The sequence below is a fragment of the Schistocerca serialis genome, chromosome 9 (genome assembly GCF_023864345.2).
Source record: "Schistocerca serialis cubense isolate TAMUIC-IGC-003099 chromosome 9, iqSchSeri2.2, whole genome shotgun sequence".
NCBI classification, from domain to species: Eukaryota; Metazoa; Arthropoda; class Insecta; order Orthoptera; family Acrididae; genus Schistocerca; species Schistocerca serialis.
This window is the reverse complement of record NC_064646.1, coordinates 157371012-157381467: the sequence shown is the minus strand read 5'-3', so window position 1 is coordinate 157381467 and position 10456 is coordinate 157371012.

The following is a 10456-nucleotide window of genomic DNA, read 5'->3' as shown; positions in this document are numbered from 1 at the left end:
CTCTATAATACTATGCGATGACACACTGTTCGTCATGTGTTTCCCTTCATTCAGTGCTCATGACACAACCTCCACCATTCCCTGCCACCTGGTGAAATGTGTTCCCCTCTCGCCCAACGTTGACCTGGACATGCTTCGTGTGTTTGACACGCCCACTGGAGACATCATCGTCATCACTCCATTCCACCCGCAAACCACCGGCCTCCCTGTCGCCGCATGACCTGCATGTCCAGTACGACGTCCAGCGTGCTTCAATGATTTCCAGGTTTTGTGGCCGAACCTTCCTTCATGACATCTACCGACACAGCTCCCCAACGACGCTGTCGAGCTGACCGAGGTCTGGCTCCCCCGCGGACCACTTCTGCCGATGCCATAGTCACCCCCCCTCCCCCCCCCCCCGGCCTCTCAAGAGTACTCCGTACTGCGGGGGTGGGAGGGGCGGGGGGGGGGGGGGAGGGGGTGAGTGGCACTGATGAGATCGAGGATACCAGTATCAATCTGAGTATCGTCTTTGAACTAAGCTAAACATTATCTTTGTGCAGTTCCGCCATCCAGTTCTTTGTAAGCCTTACTTGTGTAAAGAGGTGAATAAATGAACTCCTGATTATAAGGTGTTGTTTGGTGTAACTGACCCGAGCATTCACCTCACCTTAAAATAAATAGATCATAAAGAAATTACTACTGGTAGTTTTTTAGATTTGCCTAAATATTTTGACGTTATTGACCACACCATACTACACTATTTGCAGATGACACAAGTATTCTGGCAACAGGCACAGACAAAGCTGATCATGATCAAAAGCTTAAGCCACTTATGTAATCACTGAGCAGATGGTTCAGTGAGAATAATATCGTCATAAATATGCAAAAAACAACCTATATAAGTTTCAGCCTCGCATCTCAAAAATGAGAAATCTCTGACTTGCTCCTTAATAACCAAGAGCTCTCCAAAGTGAGCTCCATAAAGTTTCTTTGTATATGGCTTGAAGAAAATCTCAAATGGAACTATCATATCAGTTACATCTTGAATTACCTGTCAATGGTATGTTATATTCTAAGGTTACTCTGCAAATCAATCACCAAATTAGTCCTTAAACAAGTACATTATTCTTACCTTCGCTCTACACTATAGTATGGGATCATATTCTGGGTCAGGGATTTTCTCTGCCTCGTGATGGCTGGGTGTTGTGTGATGTCCTTAGGTTAGTTAGGTTTAAGTAGTTCTAAGTTCTAGGGGACTGATGACCTAAGATGTTAAGTCCCATAGTGCTCAGAGCCAGCCATATTCTGGGAGAACTCACCCTGCTGCAGAGATATCTTCAAATTGCAAAAAAAAGTCAATATATAATGTGTAATCTGAAATATAATGAATCTTGCATACAACATTTCAAGAAACTTGGCATTATGACACTGCCGTATGTTTACGTTTATAGTATTATATCATTTGTTAAAACCTACCTATTAAGTAAGCACACACCTTTAATATTAAATGAACAAATTCATAGCTATGAAACAAGACAGCAGTCTGACCTACATATGATTCAGTCCAGAACAACTTGTTACCAAAAAAGTGTCCTACATGTTGGGATACAGATGTGTAATAAATTACCAGCTGGAAAAGACAAGAGTTTTCACACATAAATTGAAGAAATTCTTTTGGAGCAAAACTTTACCAAGCAATTGATATTTTTGAAAAATGTGATAAATGTTGACTAATTTCTTAATAATTGATCACTTCAGCCTGATTATAGTGCATGTTTTTTTTTTTTTTTTTCAAATGTGTAATATACTGGTCTGTACTTATTCCCATTTTTCTCTCATCATGTTCCACTGCATTTTAAAATACAGTAAAAAGGAGTTACAACCAACCTAACAAGTGAAAGAATAATGTAATGTCTGTTACCTTCTAGTAATATTAAACAAACTTTCATGAAATAATAAAAATTGTAAAAATCACTTGTAAAAATGTATGCTGACTTGTCCAGTATCATATGTGCAAATTGTACAATATTATGATTCCTTGGATCAATAAAATATTATACAGTGCAATAATAGGCCTATGAGGCATCACTGAAATTATGGACAGCAACTGACCTTCACTTGTGGTCTCTCATCTTCAGTCACAGTACCAAACACGCTGGCAATAACGAAAAACTATCTACTGTTAGCTCACTTTGGTGGACATAATTCCAAGATGATGAATTAATTTCATTATACTGTCTCTAAATCTCTAGTTTTGCAGCTGCAATTGAAGTAGCCATAAGATAACAGACCAGCATGTCTGATGGATCAGCCAATTAGAAGAATGAGACTCTAGAGGGTCAAGCATAGTGCAGGTGGCAATGTTAAGGATGGAATGAACTAATGAGTGAATAGCATCATGTGGTGGAGTTTCAAACTGAAAATGTTCAATGTATCATAACTTTTAATGTAATATTATGGATATTATTATTATTTACTAATCATATGAATGATGCTCACTTCTTGGGCCACACTGATACGTGTGTTTGGCCACAAGCAACCTGTGGATTATAGGTTTGGTCACCCCTGCTCTGTCCACAGCTTGTGGTCTCACGGTAGGATTCTTGTTTGCTGAGCACAGAGTCCTGGGTTCAATTCCTGTTGGGGTCAGGGGATTTTCACCTGCCCCAAGATGACTGAGTGTTCTGGTGTCACCTTCATCATCATCATCATTCATCCCCATTATGGTTGGAGGAAGGCAACAGCAAACCACTTCCTTTAGGACCTTGCCTAGTATGGCGGTGCAAGTCTCTCGCATCGTTCCCCTATGCTCTGTCAAGAAGCAAGAGACTTAATTTTCATTTCACCCCTGCTCTAGCAGAATGGAGGCAAGTCAAATTCAAACTGAACTGTTCATTTATTGTTCAGATTGTGATTTCAATTCTACTCACAGGTTTGGCAATCACAGGAGGGGTTGTTGTTTAATGTAAGCCTCCCAGTAGATATGCTTCATTGCAGATCAATGGAAGGCAATTTAATTTGTGGGTAAATACCCATTTCAGGTTATAAGTGTGCAAGCAAGAAACAAGATCTGTTATAATCAATCATATACCCATGAAAAGGATTTACCCAGATAAAGGAATGTACATAAGTATGCAGAGTGCTTGATTATAAGTATAACACACAAAGATTCACACATTTATAAAAAGAACTTTCACTGTGAGGGCCTGTAGAGATGGCAGTGTTGGCACTTAGTTATTTATTAAGATGATTAGGTGAGGATTTCATGCTGGAGGTGACCAAGCTTGAGTACACATGAAATTCATCTTCAGCGAGATATTTCCAACAATAGGTAAATAAATTCAAAGCATTGAGGGCCAGCTCAACCTTATTACCCAAGTACTATAAAAAAACTTGAGTGATATGTTGTTGTATGTAATCCTCCTGCCCAGACAAATGCTGCTCTGACATAGGTTTGTATAGTCAAAGATATTCTTTTTAAAACAGACATCACTACAAATGAAACGTCTTGATGTGTTCCCGCACAGGGTAATTACACTCCATACTGGTGTTGCATATGCTCTGCCAAACAGATATTACCACCTCATTTATTCAGAATATATTGGAACATATGTTATTAACCACTGATCCATGGTATACCTTCCATTAACTGCAACTGTTGGAAGACAAAGCATTGTAAACACATCCCTGGACAGGGCAGTGACTTTCTTTAAATCATCGATTTGAAAAGGACCCATCAACTGTGGCACTTATAACGCAAAAAAGTCAGTGCCAAATGTAATTTACTGATAAGAGTACATCACATTGTTTGGCTGTGAATTTGTTCTAGTGATAGGTGAAGATGCAAAAAAGTGTTAAGTGCATTTTGCTTCAGTGTGAGCTCCCATTGCACATGTGAACTATTGTGAAAAAGCTTTGAATTTTCTTTGACAGTCTGGTTTTATTCCATTTAGCAAGGAAAATTGTCAGTTTTGAGACTCTTTTATTTTTTTATGCCATTATAACTACATAAGCTTCTTTTTTTACAGAATTTTTTATTATTACTTTCTTATTGCTAGTTTTTGTGAATTGGAATTGTGCCTCAATTTTTACAGGGTTTGAAAACTGAATGTTGTAGGCTAGAACTGTATTGTACTGCTTACTGAAGGTCTGTAGTCTCAGGCCTATTACATAATTAAATTGTTACATAATTTTATAGCTGTGTTCCACTGACTGTCCTGTGCCTTAAGATACCCACTGAAAGTTTTCTCTGTGTAGCTCCCAGCAACCTGAAATCTACAGCTGGACAAAGGTAGCAATACTTTGAAACAATCATAAGAAATTGTCAGATGAAGAGACAATTATGCTACTTTGTTATCATACTATTACAATTATATTACCACAGAAAAGATAAAAAGAAAATAAATGGCACTTTGTGGCAAGCCATCAATTCAGAGAGATGTTGACTGTATCTGACATATTTTCTGACTCACTCTTTCAGTTTAAATCTGTAAGTTATTTGTGCAAAATTCTTCAGTACACTTTTAGTCCAAGTGGTCAAGTGGAACAAGAAAGCCATGGAAGAAACATTATCTCCTATATTGCGAGGATGATTGCAAAATTTTATACAAGAGGTGATCAGGCTCTCCTGTAATGAAACTATAAGTAAAGTAATGAGTTTGTGGCTACTGCAACAGGTGATCACCCCTCAACCCTCAGCGTGAGAGAGTTGAAATGCTCTGGAATTTTTTATAGTACTGTGATTATTTCAAGTGCATTTCAAAAAACAGATGATGACACATTCTGGAAGCAATAAATTATTAAGTTACTTCTGAATCCAGCCCATCAAATCAAAACTTTTCGAAACCATTAATAAGTCCTAGTAGTAAGGCATTTTTGGAAAGATGGGTATAAATTGAAAGTAAATGTTATCTTGGAAGATCATCAGCATTCAAAACCAATCAAAATATGATAGAGTTACAGATATCATGCATTGTAGTGGTCTAATTGTTGATTGCCAATAGAACAGTTGGGAGACTGTTGAATATGCCTTGCATCACTGTTGATCAGATTTTCATAAATGAGTTGGGGATCAAAAAGTCTGCACAAAAATGATTTTAAAACAAATGTTCTCAGGAATGCAAAGCACCGAAGGGAGGAGGTGCTCACCCTTAGTGTCTTGTACATGACACTGCTGATGATGAAATGATACTTTTGAAAACAAACTGGAAACAAAGAGTCAGTGCCATGAATGCTACAGTAATGTTGAATAAATCAAGAATGAACAAATCAAAAGCCAAATTCATGTTGACTTGCCTGTTTAATAACCATGGAGTCAGCCATGCAGAGTTATGACCTCAGGACAGTTGCTAAATCAGTATTTGACAGGCTGCGAGAAAGGGTCACATGCATGAGGCGAAGCAACATGCTCTGTGGTCATCGAGTTGTATCACACTGTCCTCACTGTAATGAATTTGTAGTAAGGTCCAACACCTCCAAAGTGCTACAAACAATTTTTTCTACTCCTGAGGCCATTAAACTTTCTTTTATTCCTGCAAACCCTTTGTTTTGAGACAACAGGTAGTATTAATGGAATTAATGGAGCTGTAACTGACTAGTTGTGGGTAGCCAGGTTACTATTATGATGATGTTAAACTTTGTAGGCATTATGTGGATTTTCAAGCAGACTATTTTGTGGGTGACATGTTGAGCCTACTATTTACAATGTGTAACAATCATGTAATAAAACCAGTATCATTTCCTTACTTACAGGCCAAAAAAGCCCAACAGATGATATCAGTGGCAGACAGCAATTTTATATTTGCCATTTATCTTGCACAATACTCCAATACAGGTGAATACTCCAATACAGATGAATAGATGTTAATTAAGTGAGACTCTTTTTACAGAAAGATATTTTGTTGATCATTGTGCTGATTATTGTTTTGCTGTTGCCCTATGAAATTATCCTCTGGTATAACACGGTCAACATCAACTATTCATTTATTTAACAAAAGTGAGAAATAGGAATATTCTGTTAGATGGGTAAGTGCACATATTGCAGAGGTCTCTTTGACAAACTTTTAGTTTTTACAGCCACTTAATGAGCTAAATTTTTAAAGTTACTTAAGTGTGACAACAAAAATCGTTTACAAATTAACTGCAATTTATGAAACCTTAAAAGAAGACAAAAATAATTTCATGTAGACCCTGTCCCCCTGTGTACAGTTCGGATTAAAGTGCTGCTTTAACAACGTGTCAGAAGTGAAGAAATTAGAACTTTTTGCAAATTCTGTAGAAAATTAAAATCATATCTTATTAGCTCTACTTTTTCAACATAGCTTCAAATACTGAACTGCATGTTACTGTCATATCAAGTAATATGGCCACTGTAACCAAGCTTCTAGTCTTACAGTATGAGGTAACTGATTCTTTCACATTTATGATTGTACTCATGTAAATATTGAATCTGCAATAGTAGACAAACAGCAGATACATGGTAGGACTAGAGTAGAGACTTCCCAGCCAATTCTATTACATTCAATTATAATGAGTATAATAATAAGTAGAACATAGCTTTTAAAACAGTAATTCTCTGTTAATGCAACTATCATAATTATTTTATAATAACATATTTTTTGTTAATATACACTGTTCCGCATTCTACATACCTGAAGGATTTCCTTCATGATGGAACACAAAAAAATAGGTGAATGATGATCCTACTCTGATGTGAGGCACAACTACTCTGGATCATGTGCCAAAATGTATTTCATTGTGTCATGCTGTATGAACAGCAAACATAACACTACAGTTGAGTTGCTGAGAAAAAGTCTATAACAGCCAGCAGCTACGATGCCAATGCTAATATAACTGTTTGTTGTTACAATGTCTAATGAAACTCAGAGCTTAATATTAAGATAACACCATAGTCAAGCTTTCATTACACAAGGATGAGGAAAGAAATTGACACTGGCCTTATTTGAGGAAATGATGGCCTGAAATGGTTTAGATAAAACATATAAAACCTAAACTGTCCTGTACGGTTGTCAGATAAGTATCTGAGCTCCACATCTTCTGTGTGTGATTTCAGAAATCTATGAATTGCTGTATATTCTATAGACCAGGACAGCCTTACCATATTCTTTGAATTCTATTAAAAGACAGCTACATGAATTTTGATTCAGCACTTCACTCAATCTTTACATAACAGCAAGAAACTAGTCTTCTTTGGGATGTCTCTTATCCATGTATATCGATGGCAGGGCATGTGTATTGTAATGGACACTCAAAAGCTACCCTAACAGCATATTCTTTAAGAAACACCATGTAACCATAGGTTTGGACTGAGTCAGCATGTTAGATAATACACTAGAAACACAACAGAAACATCTGTGATGTGATATGCAGACATATAAAACCTCTTATTATACTTGTTGGTAGCTACAGAAACTAAGGGGCACTGATCCCATCAATTTGGCAGGTTTGGTGTAAGAAGTTTTAACATAATTAGGAACAGGAAAGAAAGTAATGATATGAACACAGTTACCCAGCTCTTCTTCTGAGGAAATTAAGCCAGCATCAATCACCATTGTATATGTTCCATGCCCATATCACAAGCTGATGATAAAATAGCAGATATGTATGAGGAAATACAGGAATTGATAAGATATAAGAAAGGAGATGAAAATTTTATGGTTCTAGCAGAATGGAACACTATTATGCAGGAGGGAATGGAGGTAGAGTTACAGGAAAATACAGAGAATATTGCCTTGGGGAGTTTGGGAAAGAAATGAGAGCAGAGAGAAGCTTCCAGAGACCTGCCACAGTTTTCAAGTGGTTATAATCAATATCCTCTTCCAAAATCATAAGAGAAGAATATAGACTTAGAAATGACCAGGAGACACAGGGAGTTATCAAATGGACTATATTATGTTTAAATGATGACTTAAAAATCAAATCCTCAAGTGCAAAGCATAGTCAGGTGTGCATATTGTCTCAAACCATAACCATGCAGTGATGAATAGCGGGCTGAAATTTAAGATGGGAAAATGTAGTTGGCTACATTATGGAACACTGATAATGTAAGACCAAATGAAACAAAAGGGAAATTCTCTGTGGCAGTGAGCAATGGACTCAGTAAAAATGTTGAGAGTAGTTCAATAGAAGAGGAGCAGAATGTAATAAAGAAGGAAATAATTAAGGCCAGGAATATAGAGAGTACAAATGAAGAGGCCATGGATGATTTGATGAACACTCAAACTTATGGATACAGGTGAAAATATAAGAACCTTATTATTGAAGGTGCATGCAGATAAATGTGAAAATTTGCTTGTAAACTGCTGACTAGAATAATATACAGAAGAATAGAAAGGAAAACTTAAGATGAAAAATCGATATACCTGTCTTGTGCTAGTGGGTCTACAGAAAGCCTTCAACAATGCAAGGTGAGACAAGATGTACAAAATATTAGAAGACTGGAGTAAAATCAGAGAGACAAATGAACAATCTATAACATCTGAAAAACCCAATAATTTAACTGGCAGCTAAAGAAAGACAAGTTCATGTAAAGAATGGTGCAAGGCAGGGTTGCAACTTTTCACTATAGTTGTCCAACTTACATGCTGAAGTAGCAACAAGGAAGTGAAAGAAAATATCAGAAGAAGAATAAAAGTACAAGGGGTACAGTTACCAATAGTACAGTTTCCAGACAACGTAACCCTTCTGGCCATTGTGAGGAATACATAAAAGACCTGTTGACTGGAGTGGACTACATATAAAACCCAAGAAAAAAGGTGGAGCACCCATAAGATACAATGGGATGCCAATGTAATTTCATAAATGCACACAATATCAACAAGTACATAGATGATTAGAGTTGCAATTCTCTGTGACAAGCAGAAAGGCCACCAGAGCATGATGTCTGATATGGGCATGAACAGTGAGAGATATTGAGTGATCACGGTGAAGGACACGTATATATATGCTGCATACTCATGTGAGACAGCATTATCAACACCTGATAGAATTTGAAACAGGCCTCATTGTGGGTCTCCATTTGGTTAGCAGGTCGAATCATGCAATATCCAGATTTGTTGAGCATCTGAATGTGACAGTTGCCCGATGTTGAAATGCATGGTAATGTGAGAGCTGGCATACTTGTCATCATGATTCTGGTTGACACATCTGACCACTACAAGGGAGCACTGCTATATTGTGCACCAAGCATGTTGTAAGCCCTTCACATCTGGGCCTGCATTTTGTGCATAAAAATTGAACTTTCTGCGACAATCTGTGTCATGCAGTACTGCTGTTTGGAGACTGGCAGCAGCTGGACTATGGAATTGTGGTCTGATGCATGGGGTCTCATTAAACCACAACAAAACTGGCTGCATTTGAAGTGGTGCCTTGACCATAAAGCATGGAATTTTGACGAAAAGTACTGCATTGTGTTCAGCACTGAATCATAGTTTTGCACTACCACAGATGACCTTTGTTGGCTAGTGTGGCAGATATCTGGGGAGAGATCTCATTCTTCCAATGTCCTGCAAAGGGACAGTTGTGTTACTCACTGCATCATGATGTGGGCAGCAAAAGGGTTTGACTTCAGCTCTTGACTGGTAGTGACTGAGGGAACTCTGATGACACAATGGTACCTTACAGAAAGCCTGCACCTTCTTGTGTTACAACTAATGCAACAGCATCGCAGCACCAGTTTTCAACAAGATTATGCATCTCCCTGCATGGCATGGTACATGTCTCTAGGAACTGTGTGCTACTGATGCCGGTGAGATGCCCACGTGAGATGTGTGGGAGCATCTTGGATATCTGTTTTATTCCTGTGCCAGTATCCCATGTACCAAGGAGCATTTACACCAATTGTGGGCCAGCTTATCTCAGGAGAGGATACAGCAACTTCATGAAATCATTTGAAACTGAATCAGTGCATGAATCCAGGCCAGATGGAATGTGTCATAGTGATAAATGGGCTCATACTTTTGTTCTTTGTAAATTTGACTTGATTTTGTGGTCACTGAATCATCTCAATCCATGAAGTTTCATTTGATTCCTCCTCCCATATTGTGCGCTTAACTTTTTTGGCAGACAGAGTATGACTTAAGGCTAAACAAAGCAAAGGTGAAGATGAAGACTTACAGAAATGAAAGTAATGTCTTACTTGTCATCTAAGTTGAAATTACAAAATAGTGGAAGAAGTGGTAGAATTCTCTTACCCAGAAAGCAGATAATATTGACTGGCCGAATCAAGCGAGATAACTGGCACAGGTAAAGAAAGCTTTCTCCATCGAAAGAGCACAACTAATAACAGGTGTTGATATGGAACTGAGGAAGAAATTCTTGAAAGCGAAGGCCTGGAGCAAGCAAAGTATGAAAGTGAAAAGTGATCCATTGCAAAGCTAGAGAAGAAGAAACCAAAAATATTTGAAATGTGGTGCTTTCATAGGATGTTAAAAATTAAGTGCACAATTATGGTATA